At 39.0% G+C, this 17,032-nt stretch overlaps 1 protein-coding gene across 1 annotated transcript in view; it reads left to right on the forward strand.

Moving 5' to 3' along the window:
• The window catches only part of LOC100875126 (glutamate receptor ionotropic, kainate 2), a 156,542-nt gene that overhangs the window by 43,682 nt on the left and 95,828 nt on the right, over nt 1-17,032 (forward strand). The window contains exon 2 of the mRNA XM_012292557.2: nt 2,542-2,646. The gene's annotated coding sequence lies outside the window, so the exon portion shown is untranslated. The remainder of the gene's footprint in view (nt 1-2,541; nt 2,647-17,032) is intronic.

A 17,032-nucleotide genomic window follows, 5' to 3' on the forward strand; every position in this document is an offset into this window, starting at 1 on the left:
ACTGTTTTGATGAAGTAGTAAAAGTATTGTGCGCTTGGCCACCGTCTGCATTATAAATGCAAATTTTATATTCACTATGGCGATTTGGAAATTTTGAAATTTCGGATTGAAGAAGTTTGGGACGTGCAATTCAGGAACTGGGGAATCACGGGATTTAGATATCTGGGGATCTAAGGATTTTGGGGATCTAGGGATCTAGGGATTCTGGGAATCTAGGGATTTAGGGATTTAGGGATTTAGGAATTTAGGGATCTATGGATTTAGGGATTTGGGGATTTGGGGATTTAGGGATTTGGGGATTTAGGGATTTGGGGATCTATGGATTTAGGGATTTAGGAATTTAGGGATTTAGGGATTTAGCGATTTAGGGATTTTTGGATTTGGGAATCTATAGATTTAGGGATTTGGGAATTTGGGGATTTGGGGATCTATGGATTTAGGGATTTGGGGATTTAGAGATTTGGGGATTTGGGGATTTGGGGATCCATGAATTTAGGGATTTGGGGATTTGGGGATTTAGGGATCTATTAATTTTGGGATTTGGGGATCTATGGATTTAGGGATTTGGGGATCTATGAATTTAGGAACTTGGGGATCTAGAGATTCCAGGGATCTCGGAATTTTTGGATTTAGGGATCTATGGATTTAGGGATTTGGGGATCTAGGGATTCCAGCTATCTAGGGATTTCGGGATTTCGGGATCTATGGATTTATGGGTTGGGGATCTGGGGGTTCCAGGGATCTAGGGATTTTGATATTTGGAGATCCCGTATTTTTGGGGATCTAGGCATCTAGGGATTTTAGGGATCTGGGATTCTATGAATCTAGGGCTTTTGGAGATCTAGGGATCTGAGGATTTTGGGGATGTAGGAAACTGGGGATCTAGGGATCTAGGGATTTTCTAATCTATATATTGGTCTAAAGATATGTGGATCTAGGAATCTGAATATTTATAGATTTACATATTTAAAATATTGGAATTCGCAAATTTGTAAATTTTCAAAATTTGAAAATTTGAAACTAAAAAATTGAGAATTTTGAAGTTTGTAAGTTTGAAAATATAAACTTCTAGAAACATAGACTGTGGATCGTGCCAAATGTTAAAAACTTAAAAATTTGTAGAATTATAGGAACCGTTTATTTTGAAAATGGTGTAAATCCATTTGCATGAATATACATTATTTTAGTTAAAGCACTTAAAACAAATTTATATAATCTGATTACATATTGATCTATCAGTAAAAAAATTGCTGAATTGCCAGTCTTGATATAATTAACCCATATTTTTTCATTGACATATATACTAACATTTGATTTTCTCAAAATAAATGAAAATGGACTTACACCACTTTCAAAATAAACGATCCATTTTGTGAATTCGTCGATACTTTCCGTGAGTAGATCAACCATGATCTCGCAGCGAATTGCCCCTTGAAACGATAAACAATAATATACTATCGGTACGGCTATTAAAATCTGAATTTCCATTACACTTGTCCTCTTTCGCGTTTAATCGTTGCTCAGGGCGCCTCGTTTCCTGTATTTACGTCGAACTTTTAACGATACATTGTACGATGTAATGACACGCGTTAACGAGCATGAAGTTGAATATCGTAGGAAATGTAACTTGAGAAATACCCGGAGGGAAACGGTGTCCTTAGAAGGTGTATAAAAATAGAGAATGAAAAGGAACAATCGGACGAGCAACGTTTCCTTTTTGACGAACTCACGACGTTCAGAAGAATACGTCGTTAGACAAGAATCTCGTTCGCGATTCAAGGAATCGATCGTCGGTTCGTTATCGAGGAAACGAAACGCCTTGACGTGCATCAGCAACGACCTCTCGCAATTTCGCTGAAAACTTTTCAACGACGTTTGCGCTAAATACGCCCCGATGAAGCTCAATCACGCTAATTGAGGACTTCTTCGAGTATCCTCCGAAGCAAAATCGGCCGACAATCCACCGCTTTGCTCTGCTTTTCACGCGTCAAATTGTCAAGGCTGATTACTAAAGACGCGACACGACGCTGTCGGCGTGTCTGCCTAAGTGAAAATTAAAACTTTGTTAGTGAGCGTCGATTAAGTCTCCGATACCGTAGGGAAACTGGTCTCAGGAAACATAACGAGCGATAATTGAACGAATAAAGTGATTTCTCTTCTGACAATTTTCTGTTCTTAATTTCATATGCGATAAATATTCTAGCACGTGAACGTTCAGATAGGAAATATTTAAGTATTACAAAACTCAAGTATTTAAAATTCAATTCTTAGCACATTCTTTCCCACAATTTTTACAATTTTTTAATAATAAATTTTGTATTACTCAAATATTTTAACATTGAAATCTAACCTAACCAATGTTCACGACTCGGTATTAAAAATATTGTTCATTCGTCTCGAGCACAATACGGCAACTGAATATCACAAACAAGAGCTGGTATCCTACTTTTCTTATTTTTCCCGTGTTCTCTAATATTCATACTTTTTCCATAGCTATTTCGTTCACGTTAAAGTCTAAACTTATCTCTACCATTCTTACAGGTTTCAGAACTTCGAGCAGTTCCGGAACCATCGAAAGTTTCGAGACTGAAAGAACTCCAGGACTTTCAAGGTTTCGAATGGTACGCGGCTTGCCTGAAATTTCTTGTAAGTATGAAATATTTGCAAAATATACCAACGATTTTTCCTGTTTTTCCTTACGTTCGTTCATTAATTACGTTACCGAATTTAATTGACTAATTGCGTTATTATACAATATTATAATATCATTACATAATTATTTTGTTACTGTATTATTATATCGTTATTGTATTATGTTTAATAATAAATTACAGTTTGCTGTAATACATACTGTGTGGAATAAAATTTCTCTAAAAATATTTCATTAATTTTCCACCGCTATTATTGATTTCTCTTTCAACTCGTTATACAATGAAAAAGTAAGACATGTAAAAGTAAGAATACATCGCCTTTGTAACAGAAAATCACGCGTTCTAACGCTAATGTTGAATCGAGTTCTCAGTAACTAAGGTACGAGGTTTGAGATGGAGAAAAGAGATCGTTTCTCTCAACAACCCTTAAATCTTCTTCACTGATTTCCCCGATCTGAAACAAACGATCCTGTAATTACGTTTCTTGTTCTAGCTTTCAAGCGTGATGCAACAGTGGCTACATTTAGCGTTAAAGCTTTCCTAAAAAGCCGTTTTACAGCTTCCATTTCGTTTCTTCCTGCAGTGGAACTCATTTAATTAACGCTAATTAAAATTCAATTAACACAATTAATATCCAATACCTGCTAAAAGTGCAATAAATATGGTAGAATGGAGGTCTCTGTAACAAGTCGTGCTATATAACACGCAATTCTGTGATTCTAGTATAATAATGGCATTTGATGTTCTGTTATATGCGAGGATATCACGCGTTATATTGCCATTGTTCTGAGTTGCCTCACGTCATATTGCCATATTCGGAATTACTATTTATTACACCGCCACGGGCCCCAAATTACTACGCGTTGTATCGCCATGCGTCCCAAATTACTACGCGGTGCATCGCCACGCATTCTGAGTTGCTTCGCGTTATATCGCCATATTCAGAATTACTACTTATTAAACCGTCACGCGTTCCTTATTTCTACGCGTTGTATCGCCACGCATCCCAAATTACTACCCGGTGCAACGCACACGCATTCAGAGTTGCCTCGCGTTATATCGCCATATCCTGAATTACCACTTGTTATATCATCACGCGTTCCAAATTACTACGCGTTGTATCGCCATGCGTCCCAAATTACTACGCGGTGCATTGCCACGCGTTATGAGTTGCCTCGCGTTATATTGCCATGTCCAGAATTACTATTTATTATATCGCCACACGTCCCGAATTGCTTTGCGTTGTATCGCTACGCGTTTTGAATTGCTTCGCGTTATATTACCATGCACCAAATTACCTCGCGTTATATTGCCACGAGTCGAATGACCAAGCTTTGAATCGCCATTCGTTCACTGTTACACATTAAATCCTCACCTTACACATTAAAACTTACGCCCCAGTAGAACATTATTCGTCAAACCAACCTGTTAGATCTTCATAAGTGAGAGCATCAAGTGCTACAGCATCACACGTAAATTACCACTCGTATCGCTTTGTCAATAATTACACTGTTATTAGAATATAAAGGCAAGTTTCGCCGCTTTCTGAAAGTTCTTTCATTCTATCTCATTTTATTACAAAGTTGCACATCGCTTTCAAGCGGTGACGTTTAGACTCTCGCTTGCTTTATCTCCGCTTTCACTTGACCGACCACAAGAGGGAGCAAAACGTTTTAACAGTTTGAAGACACTCGACTTTCTGTCGATACGAGCCGTTTAAGCGAGAGACGAAGTGTTCGTACGCCTACGGGATTCGCTTAGCGGATGAGTATGTGTTTTATGACACGATAAGCCCTCTAGGGATGTACGATACTAAGAGTACAACTTTTCTCCGCTAACGAAATTAACGATATGAAACTTAATATTTTGTACTGCGTTTCATATCGACTTCTTCGTAGAAGATTGAAAAGTTAAATACTGGGTGTTTAATATTCTAAAAATTTAAAAGTTTGCTAATTTAGAAACTTTGTGACTAGTTTACAAATCTACACGCTGTAGTTCCACGCGTGGTAATTCCACACATCGTAGTTCCACGCGTGGTAATACTATGCGTCATAGTTTCAAGCGTGATAATTCCACGCACCCTATTTCCACGCGTGGTAGTTCTACACGTCGTAATTCTACGCGTGGTAGTTCTACGCGCCGTAATTCCACGCGTGGTAATTCTACGCGCGGTAGTTCCATGCATGGTAATTCCACGCACTGTAATTCCACGCGTGGTAATTCTACGCGCCGTATTTCCACGCGTGGTAGTTTTACGCGCCGTTATTCCACGCGTGGTAATTCTACGCGCCGTAATTCTACGTGTGATAGTTCCACGCACCGTAGTTCCAAGCGTAATAATTCTGCTCTCCGTATTTTCACGCATGCTAATTCTACACGCTGTAATCCTACACGTGGTAGTTCTACGCGCCGTAATTCCACGCGTGGTGATTCTACGCGCGGTAGTTCCATGCATGGTAATTCCACGCACTGTAATTCCACGCGTGGTAATTCTACGCGCCGTATTTCCACGCGTGGTAGTTTTACGCGCCGTTATTCCACGCGTGGTAATTCTACGCGCCGTAATTCTACGTGTAATAGTTCCACGCACCGTAGTTCCAAGCGTAATAATTCTGCTCTCCGTATTTTCACGCATGCTAATTCTACACGCTGTAATCCTACACGTGGTAGTTCTACGCGCCGTAATTCCACGCGTGGTGATTCTACGCGCGGTAGTTCCATGCATGGTAATTCCACGCACTGTAATTCCACGCGTGGTAACTCTACGCGCCGTATTTCCACGCGTGGTAGTTTTACGCGCCGTTATTCCACGCGTGGTAATTCTACGCGCCGTAATTCTACGTGTGATAGTTCCACGCACCGTAGTTCCAAGCGTAATAATTCTGCTCTCCGTATTTTCACGCATGCTAATTCTACACGCTGTAATCCTACACGTGGTAGTTCTACGCGCCGTAATTCCACGCGTGGTGATTCTACGCGCGGTAGTTCCATGCATGGTAATTCCACGCACTGTAATTCCACGCGTGGTAATTCTACGCGCCGTATTTCCACGCGTGGTAGTTTTACGCGCCGTTATTCCACGCGTGGTAATTCTACGCGCCGTAATTCTACGTGTAATAGTTCCACGCACCGTAGTTCCAAGCGTAATAATTCTGCTCTCCGTATTTTCACGCATGCTAATTCTACACGCTGTAATCCTACACGTGGTAGTTCTACGCGCCGTAATTCCACGCGTGGTGATTCTACGCGCGGTAGTTCCATGCATGGTAATTCCACGCACTGTAATTCCACGCGTGGTAACTCTACGCGCCGTATTTCCACGCGTGGTAGTTTTACGCGTCGTTATTCCACGCGTGGTAATTCTACGCGCCGTAATTCTACGTGTGATAGTTCCACGCACCGTAGTTCCAAGCGTGATAATTCTACGCGCCGTATTTTCACGCATGGTAATTCTACGCGCCGTAATTTCACGTGTAGTACTTCCACGCGTTATATTTCCACAAGTAGTAGTAGTGCTACAGGGTTCTAAATTTAAAACCCTAATTATTGGCAAGATAATTGTTTCTCCACCAAAGTATTTTACAAAAATTACGATCACACTAAAAAACGAAGGAGTTACATTAAATCGTAGAAGAGGAAATGAAAGGTGTCAGCATCATTAGTTGTAAACTCGTTTGACGAATACTTCTGTCTATCTCACGAGACACGTGAATAAGGTACAGTAATGTACGATATATTTCGCGATATTGTTCCGCGGATGAATTCAGCGAATACAATCGCGGGCATTGATCGAGAAGCATTTTCAGTGTGTTCCCGTGAAAAATATTCCTACCACTTTCCGTTCGAAGGATTTACGACCCATACGCGGTCTCTCGCGTCCTCCTAGCAAGAAACCGCTCGATAAGTATATTAAACTTCTCGTTTATTGCCTTATTTGCACCTATCGAAAGACTAGTAAATTTACGGAGAAAAGTAGAGAAACCATATATACGATGCACCAGGAATACACTTCGTAATAAAATCGAGAGATCGGTGCAACGTTTACAGAGACTCGTATCGAAGGACATTTCCCGAGGGAAAAACAAACGGTGCGGCGATATTCGAAGAAGTTTTCATGGTACAGTCACCAGCAAATCCTATGGAAAATTTCACCATCGAGGGGTATCATTAATTTGAAAATCCATTTGTACAAATTTTGGAGAATTTGAAAATTTGGGAATAAATTGAAGTTATAGGGGATTAGAGACTTCAGATTTGAAGATCTGTGATGGATTTAGGAACTTAGGAATTTAGGTCTAGGATTTTGGGGGGGGGGGGGGGGGGGGTAGAAATTTGAAGGGATAGGGATTTGGGAGACTGGAGATTGAAGGACAAACGAAGCTAAGAACGTAGAAATCTGAAGGGTTCGAAAATACACAACTTTTGAAACCTCTCCATTTTTGAATTTGGAAATTGAAAATGTATGAGTTTACGTGTGCGCAAATATCTATCTAAAAGAAGCCAAAACATCGAAGCCGAGTGTACAAGCAAGAAGTACCGTGACAAGTATTCCCAAAGAAGTCGCTTGAAACGTTGTATCGTTGCCCCGAACCGGTTGCACTTTCGGAACGTAAGAAAACGCTGAGGCGAGAAGACGAGGTTGCAAAAGTTGGTCGATTGACGAAGAGGATCGTATCCGAGAGGGAGAAGAAACGGTAAAGGATTCTATCGCGGGAATCCAGTGTTCCAGGATCTCTTCTCTCGGCTGGGATGTCGTTCGGGTTATCACGCTTCATAAATCTTGCCGAAGCGTGGAACCGATGGCGAAGGCTCCGGTGTCGAGCACCGCATTCCGAGAGACTCCATCGTTGGCTAAAGGCCTCGAACTTCGGCCGATTCTCAACGAGCACATTGCTGACGCGAATAACTTTCGAAATGCGAGCTTGAGTCATTCTTCTGCCTCGACTTATCTTTGTGGCTGTAAATCCGACTCGTTACGCGACCGATATCCAAATGGCGACGCTATGAACATGAAAATGAAAGAACGAGAAAGATGTCGGCTGTCAGCTATGTGTTACACCTAATTTACTAGGCCTAGGTACTCTGATAAGTTAGTAAAGAATGTATAATTTTATTTACATAGAGAAATTGTGTGACAGGTTTTGTTAGAGATCACTTTTGAGGTTAATTATAGTAAACTACCCTTCTATTCTCTTATGGATACCTTCAATTTCTTTTTTTTATTATTCGGGTAAAAATATCATTTAATTTTTAGTACAAGTTAATACTGGTTTAATACATTAAGAACGGAATTTTTAAATGTTGAATATTTGATGATTTGATTGTGAAGAAGTGAAGTAGTGAAGTAGTGAAGTAGTGAAGTAGTGAAGTAGTGAAGTAGTGAAGTAGTGAAGTAGTGAAGTAGTGAAGTAGTGAAGTAGTGAAGTAGTGAAGTAGTGAAGTAGTGAAGTAGTGAAGTAGTGAAGTAGTGAAGTAGTAAAGTAGTGAAGTAATGAAGTAGATTTGGTACACACAGATTCGTACCATTAAGTTGCAACTGAATGCACGCTTTTTTTAGAAATAAACAACGCCTATCAAGTTATATAAAAACATTACCAAAAAAGTTGATTCAAATAAACCACTTCACATTTTCATAATTTATTATTTCAGAAAGAGGTTAGCTGCCTAAAGTGTATAACGCAATAAATAGTGAAGTAACAGTTTAAATAATCATAAGTAATTACAAATACAGTAACTACATTTTTTGTAAGTGACACGAGTAAACTGCAACTGTATTACAGGAAATGTTTTTGTTACGAGTAGCTTCCGTTGTGAGGTACGTTGTGCATCTTCGAGGAGCATCATCGATAACAAGATCGAATCGCACGATGTGTAGGACGCATTACGCGGTTCGATTACCGCGTCGTATCGAAAATTTCTCTGTTAAATTTTCATCGTCATTCTGAAGGGGAAACGTAGAGAGGGATATGGCGACAGCAACGCATTCGGTGGAAGAAACGAAGGTAGATATTTGAAGCGGGACACGAGAGATCCGCGTACGCTTTAGATACGTGGCTGGCGAATATCGAGTGTCGCGGATAACGAGATCCGCTATACAATTTAGACGTACGCTTATTGCCCTGCAGATATTACCACGATCTGCCATAGAATTCTTTGATGATGTGCATAGCATGTCTCATTTTGAAATTGGATATGGTAAATGCACTCAATAGTGCATTAATGTTGTCTACCAGATTAATGTTGTTTATTAGAATATCATTCTTAAATAAAGACTAAAATGTCAATTAATTTCAAATGAAAGAGGTGTCAAGAAAAACTTTGACGCAGTCAATTTTAGTGAAAATTTATAAATTCTGCAGGTATTAATAAAATAATAAATTTTTCACAATTATATTGAATACTATTTCTTCAAATATAAATTTATTTTTTAATACAAAATTTTAAAAATTAATTTCAATGATTAATATGACTGGAAGGATATCAATACAAAATTTGACGTAACCTTCTGTAGTAAAATTTTAGTACTAGTTTATTTCTCAAAATAAGCTTATGGAAAGAGAAAACAAAATGCTTAATTGGCAAAACCGACAGTAGGTGCGTTATATTCATCAGTTATTAAAATACATAAGTATAACAATGCACACAATGTACAGAAGTATAACAATGTATTTATTACAAACAAATTAGAAAAATAACATACAATTCTGAACAAAGTTGACCATAGAAAGTAAATTAAAAGTGTAGTTATAACAGAAAAAAGGAGAAATATCCATTAAACTTGCTTCACTACAATTTCGTCCCACTTGTCCGAAATTAAAATGTATAATAAAAAGCTTAGTACCGCTTGGAAATAAAATTTTTAATTTCAATTTCAAACATCGTAACACCTGACTTTAGTAAACAAAAATTACAAAGAATCACTGACAATGTTGCATGAAACCGTAATGCAAATAAACACTTTTTAGAAAGCTTGTAATCTTTCTTCGGGCACAGTTGGGTCGTAAAAGGACCCCAACTCGTAATACTTCGTGAAAACGTAAAGGCGCTAATAAGTGACGAAAATGTAGCAATTGATCCATAATTTCGAGTCAGCTTCGTTGCTTGAAAATTTATCACGGTCTAAAGGCAACGCCGCGCGATTTTCCGCGAAACGGAATTAACGTTTGCCCGCAGGGTTTTTATCGCAGAACAGCGTTCTCGCGGAGAACGGCAGGCAATCTTAACGGGCAGGTAAAATTTTTATCGCCATGTGAAACAGCTGGTCAACCTTTGCACCTCGCACGATTGCTCGTGACGCGATTTATGGAAGTTATAAATGTTGCGCTGCCACGAAAACACGGAAAGCCTATATGCTTCTAAGTGAGGACTTACGTTTTAACAAAACGCTATACTGTGACTCGTAAAGTATCACCGACACGATATCGCGTACACTTCTTTTATCTGCCCTCCCAACTGTGATCCCGCGCGTCGTTTATATACATTTCCCTTTTCCAACCGTACAAAATGTTGTTTGTTACTGTTGTTGCACGGTCAGCTTGTTTTCATTCTCTCTGTTTGGATTTCGAGTCAGCAGATTCGCGAAATTAGAAAAAATGCGGGATCTCCCTTGTCCCGTGTCCTCACGTAACTCTTCAATTTAAGGTTATGTGCTTCTGATATATTGGTACAATTGTCTCTAATATTTGCAAAATGTTGATTGATATTTACGTTGGATTTTAATAAAGACTTGTTTTGTTTTGATACTAATATATATAGTCTGATAAATATACCCAGCATGTTCCAATTAGTGACCAACTGTTTCAGTTTATTAAAAATGACAACTGTTGGCCATAACCTTAAAGATTGAAATTATCTTGAACATTGAATTGATTTCATTTACTATCTCCATGATTATTCATATATTAAGCTATCCATTTATTAATATAATATAGAGTTGAAGATGGTAAGTTGTTAAATAAAAAAAAAATGTATACATTCACAGCTGTTGGTCATAACCTTAAAGATAGAAATTATCTTGAACATTGAAAGTATTTCATTTACTATCTCAATGATTATTCATATATTAAGCTATCCATTTATTAATATAATATAGAGTTGAAGATGGTAAGTTGTTAAATAAAAAAAAATGTATACATCCACAGCTGTTAGCCATAACCTTAAAGATTGAAATTAACTTGAACATTAAAAGTATTTCATTTACTATCTCAATTATTCTTATATTAAGTTGTATTTATTGATATAATATAGAGTTAAGGATGGTAAGTTATTAAATGAAAAAAAGATTTGACACTATTACCAATTAAACCAGATCCTCCATACAAGTATCCACTATTTTTATCCTCAAATATTTGACAAGAAATTAACAATACAGAAGAAAGCGAAGCTTGTACACTCTTTGTACCGTAATAGAAAATCGTAGTAGCCGAGTCTTGCTGTGCAAAGATTCTTAACCGTGCCTTAAAGGACCCAAAAGAAAAATATATTATTGCTGTGAAGAGATGAGCTTCTTCAAAGGAGCTACGTCCACAAAAGGATCCGTGCGGCCGCACGGTAGGCTCCTTAGTGTCCTGTAACCTTTATTAAATAAAAAAACGACGTTTCAAAGATATTAAATCGCTTACGGACCACTCGGGGTGTTTTGTTACGATATTTCTCCGTCGAAACGTTGATGAAACGCAGTCGCGTATAAAACTGTTAACGCAACGATGCTTCCACGATTCGCTATGGAAGTACGGTGCGCAAGATCCGCCATTGTTCGCGGATCACAGCCACGCTGAACGTAAATATACGTCCTGGCCAGGAAGATTAACCGCGTTAAAACGATTTCCACACTGCACGTGCCACTCTGCAACCTGACTGACAATGAGTGCGCCACAACCGTATCGTTTGCACCTCGAAAACTCGAGACTGGACATACGTGGACGCTTTAGGATAATGAAAACAAACATTTCCATCATTTTCTCGTATTTTCATCGCGTTCGGTCTTTAGATAAGCATACCTGATTGTAATCGTGCTCCTACGTGCTGAATTATTTCTAATTTTTATTTCGAGCAAAATTTCCTCAAGGTATCTTGCTCAAGATAGCTTTAGTTGCATAATCCTACATGATGAAGAACCTGATCGTTCATTTTTGTTTTCTTATAATCTTGATCCTTACAATGCCGAACAGTTTGCCTGACCAACGATTATATCGGTTGATTGATTTTTAATCCCTGCGATAGGGATCTGGGAATTAATCTGCAAGGTTTAAGAATATCTCGATATTATACACACAAACGTTTGTATATTCTTCGACATTGTCAAAACAAGCTGAAAAATTGTCTGAGTAATGTGCTCGATTCATTAGCATGCAAGGAAAAGAAATGTGACGTTTTGTTTGTGGAAAAGAGGAGAAATTGCTTTGGAGTTAAAGACAGGTCGTTCTTTCTCTGATTGCAAGCATCCTGTTTGCTTACATTGTCTCATGGTTGTTAACCTCAGAGCTCTCTGATGTAACTGAGAATAATTCAAGAAATATACCGGAAAATACAAGTTGATAATTTTAAGTAGCAATGAAAAATTGTTATGAATTATTATTAATGTAGTTGTAGAACAGATTGAAAATGACTTGAATATCAAATTGTGTAATTTAATGAAATATGTATGCAATGAAAAACAGGATGAAAATTAGTCATTAAAGCATGAGAATCAAATTTGCGGTGTTTGAATCACTTTTGCGAAATGAACGTTATTTCAAACGAATCTAGGGTATTAAGTATTTATTAGTATACAAATTTCAGGCTGAAAATTTAATCGGTGATTACGCGTTAACATTAATCGCAGTTTGATTTAAGGTTTCCTTGCAACATCGAATTAACCTGTCGGAATTGATCGGTAATTAGATTTGCAGCAGGTTAATTACCCCGACTAGTGAAATCACGTAATTTGTTCGTTATCGACACATGGATGGGTAAATTTAATTAACCCTTCGATGTTGGGCTCCAAAGGCTTATTAATTTCGATACGAATTATTCAAATTCCTCGATTTAGTAGCCTTCTGAAATCGCAGGATTGGAATCGCTAAGCAACACAGCTACAGTTTATTACCCCGACGTCCTGCTTTATTGCATTCCTCTGTAGCAGAAAGAATCTGCCAGACAATTATCTATTTCTGGATTGTCTGCGAGTCATCTTGCAAATTCATGCGAAAAACGAAATAATTCATCTTTGATACGTAATTGTATTAAATTATTGTAGATTGACAATGATTTGATATTTCAATAATTTAATGAAAGTTAATACATCACAATTTGATTAGTGATTTCAACATGAAATGGATGCTGATTGATTGCAATAAGCAATAACTGATTTGAAAACATAGAAAGTCGAATGAAACTCGATGACATGGAAGCATTACAAATTGGCACATATTGCATGTGAATTGAAGCTTGATATATAACGAAATTGTCAATATAAAAATTTCGTTGATGTCAGTATTATAAAAATGGCTATTTGTGGATTGCATCAAAAACACATATGTATACGTGTTCGATAGGATTTGATGACATGTAGGATCGAAAAATGACAATTACAATATATCACTTTCAAGGTTAATATTTATAGAAATTAATCACATTAACCATTAACCTAACCAATAGCATTTTCAATACGAAATTGTTGATTTCCATTGGAACGAATTATCAACCATTTTGTATCATACTCAGACTGTCCCAAAAAGTTATACAAATCAAAGATTATATATTTCGACGACATATCCGCCATTTTCTACCGTATTATATTAACGAAAATTGCAGCTATTTGTGTCTTCGATAAAGTTTTCAAACGAGCTAATAAAACCTATCGTTTATTCCAGTTCTTAACACTAAATATTTTCATGTTCGAATCATACGCTTTTTAATCCTGGAAACATTTCCTCTCGTGACATAATGAAATCACTCTTGCTATCTCTATGGCTGATTCGTGGCACTTCCGAGGACGTGTTTCATGGCGAACAGAACGTACCGGAACGGAAGTCGTATTTTTGATCGCTTTCGTGCTCCACTTTCGGCGAATTTATTGCACCTTCCGTCACTATCGTAGCCGCGTAACTTTGTCAAGATTGTACCAAGCTATCTAGTTTAACTGCTCGACGATGCACAGGCGTATCATCAACACCGTCCCGTATCATCCACATCCTATTTCAGCGTTAAATAACCTAAACCAATAGCTGAGATTATCTCGTAACTCTCGTTGACAGAAATATCTTCTAATTCTCAGAAATAAAAATATCTCTGAACTCAATTAAATAGAAATTCATATAAATATACTTTTGCAAATATTAAAAAAACGTATTGTAACAAACTGGAATTTTTATAACCTTCTAAACTTCAGCCTCCTAACATTTAAATTAGTTATTAGTTCAAAAGCAAAATATTCTCTAACTTCAAACAGTAGAGTAAAATATTCAATCAAAACATTCAATAAGCAATAACTGTTTTTAATACGAATTTTAAATTTAACTTAACAACAATTAAATATCTTTCACGCCCATAATCTAACTTCAACTTAACCCAACCATGTGAACCTTGATTTAAACTTCAACTTCTCACACCCTCCACTCCATTAATTACTCCATTCATGCAAACTCAAACATCCCCTGCAAAAGAAGAAACTCTCATAAGCTGCAATATAAATTACCCTCTCAGCTACATCAAACACTAGTTCGCAGTATTTGCTGAAGTCGGAATATGCACATGTACATGACACGTGTAAATGGCGATTGAACAAAGGATTCGTTGACTGCTAACGAAGTCCAGAGAAACGGAGCCTTTAATATCGGAGCCCACCTCCGGTTAGTTACAGTAAATTCGGATAGTTTGGTTACCGAAGGTAGGAATTTATCGTTCGTACGTCGAGAAACTACCCGGAGCTGGATACTGTTGATGATGGATTTGGAGAGTTCTTCCGACTCGACTATGATCGTCGATTATTACGTTTCATATCTCCGGCAAGCACTCGAAGATATTGGCTTTCAATTTACCGGCCAGGGTTGTTCGTTTTCGCGACCGCGGTAATCCTTGCGCGGAACCGCATTCCTCGACTTCCTGGAGAGCGAAATAGACTGGAATCCGAGATGGAATGTGGGCGGATATTTTAAAGATAGACACGCGGCTCCTTCGAACATCAACAGACCTTCGATGGATACTTCGGTTGCTGAGATTAATCGAAACATGCGAAACTTGTTCCTCTTAGCAAGTATCTTCAGTTCCATAGCAGGTTGGGTGCGGCCATTATGTTCTTGCTTTTCAAGCACTCGATTCTGGGAATCCTCTCTATGTAAATCGGTATGATGTATATTAGCAACTTTCTGAATTTACATCTCTAAATTTTTAAATCCATAAAGTTCATAAGCTCGCCAATTTTACGCGACGGGATTCGACACACCGTCATTCTGTACGTGGCAATTTCATGCGTCGTAAGTTCACGCGTGGTAGTTCCACGCACTGTATCTCCACGCGTGGTAGTTCCACACGCCGTAATTCCACGCGTGGTAATTCTACGCGCGGTAGTTCCATGCATGGTTATTCCACGTACCGTATTTCCTCGCGTGGTAGTTCCACGCACTGTATCTCCACGCGTGGTAATTCCACACGCCGTAATTCCACGCGTGGTAATTCTACGCGCTGTAATTCTACGCGTGGTAATTCTACGCGCGGTAGTTCCATGCATAGTAATTCCACGCACCGTATTTCCACGCGTGGTAGCTCCACGCACCGTATTTCCACGGGTGGTAGTTCCACACGCCGTAATTCAACGCGTGGTAATTCTACACGCGGTAGTTCCATGCATGGTAATTCCACGCACTGTATTTCCACGCACGGTATTTCCACGCGTGGTATTTCCGCACGCCGTATTTCCACGCACCGTATTTCCACGCGTGGTATTTCCGCACGCCGTAATTCCACGCGTGGCAATTCTACGCTCCGTATTTCCACGCGTGGTCATTTTACGCGCGGTAGTTCCACGCACTGTATCTACACGCGTGGTAGCTCCACGCACCGTATTTCCACGCGTGGTAGTTCCACACGCCGTAATTCAACGCGTGGTAATTCTACACGCGGTAGTTCCATGCATGGTAATTCCACGCGTGGTATTTCCGCACGCCGTATTTCCACGCACCGTATTTCCACGCGTGGTATTTCCGCACGCCGTAATTCCACGCGTGGTAATTCTACGCGCCGTAATTCCACGCGTGGTAATTCTACGCGCGATAGTTCCATGCATGGTAATTCCACGCACCGTATTTCCAAGCTTGATAATTCTACGCGCCGTATTTTCACGCGTGGTAATTCTACGCGGCGTAATTCCACGCGTGGTAATTCTACGCGCCATAATTCCACGTGTGGTGCTGCTATGCGCCGTAATTCCACGTGTGGTAACTCCACACGCTGTAACTTCACTCACCGTAGTTCTACGCGCCGTAATTCTTCGTATAGTAATTTTACGCGCTGTAATTCCTTCCGCTGTAATTTAACGTGCCATAATTCCAGTCGTAATACGCGTCTGTGCATAAATACTACTTACTACCACCCGATCATATGTAACATATATTCCACAGTACATACAATACATGGATTGTGAAATAAAAAACCGCAATTTACTCAGCTCAAGTAGAAAGATACAACTACTAGATAATCCTACAAAATCGACAGCTATCAAACTTCCACCTCGTCTCAAATACCGATGGCAAAACAAAATGATTAATTCATAAATTTCAAGAAATCTGCAGTCCCCAAATATTTGTCAAATTATGATCATAAATTTGAACTAAAGCTCTCGGTACGAACAGTCAACAAAATGGTTGAGAGAACGATATTATCCGAATTTATTAACGTCCAAGACTGTTGATGTTGAGTCTTGGAACCGCATCAACGTTCGTTGACAATGCTTTCCGGGCAACTGTAGTCCAACTGAGTGCAGCATTAATATTTGCCGGCAAACGAAACTTTGTTGAAGTATTTCAGCGATTTCGCCGGAAGCTGGATGGCACGCAGGCTTTTATTCGGCGTTGCAGCAGCCGTTCTGCAATAACTCGTTGCACGGCCACTCGAAGGTTAAAAACGTTGAAAAATAATGGCAGTCTCGTCTAGCGTGCTTCAGACACGGAACGTAACCCAGAAAACCGTCGAACAGAACGAAAAGGAACAACGTATGTTACATACGAGCGCGGCTAGGATGTCGAAAGCTGTCGTTACTCACGCGTTCTATTCAATTTCGGCATTCGATGCGGTGCATGTTGCGCAAATTTCCTTTTCTCGCTGAAATTTCTGCCGAAGCCGAATACGCGATGTTGCGACATTATCGGATAAGATGGCGGAACGGGGGAATTTTTACTGGC

The sequence above is a fragment of the Megachile rotundata genome, chromosome 9, assembly GCF_050947335.1.
Source record: "Megachile rotundata isolate GNS110a chromosome 9, iyMegRotu1, whole genome shotgun sequence".
In the NCBI taxonomy this organism is placed as follows: domain Eukaryota; kingdom Metazoa; phylum Arthropoda; class Insecta; order Hymenoptera; family Megachilidae; genus Megachile; species Megachile rotundata.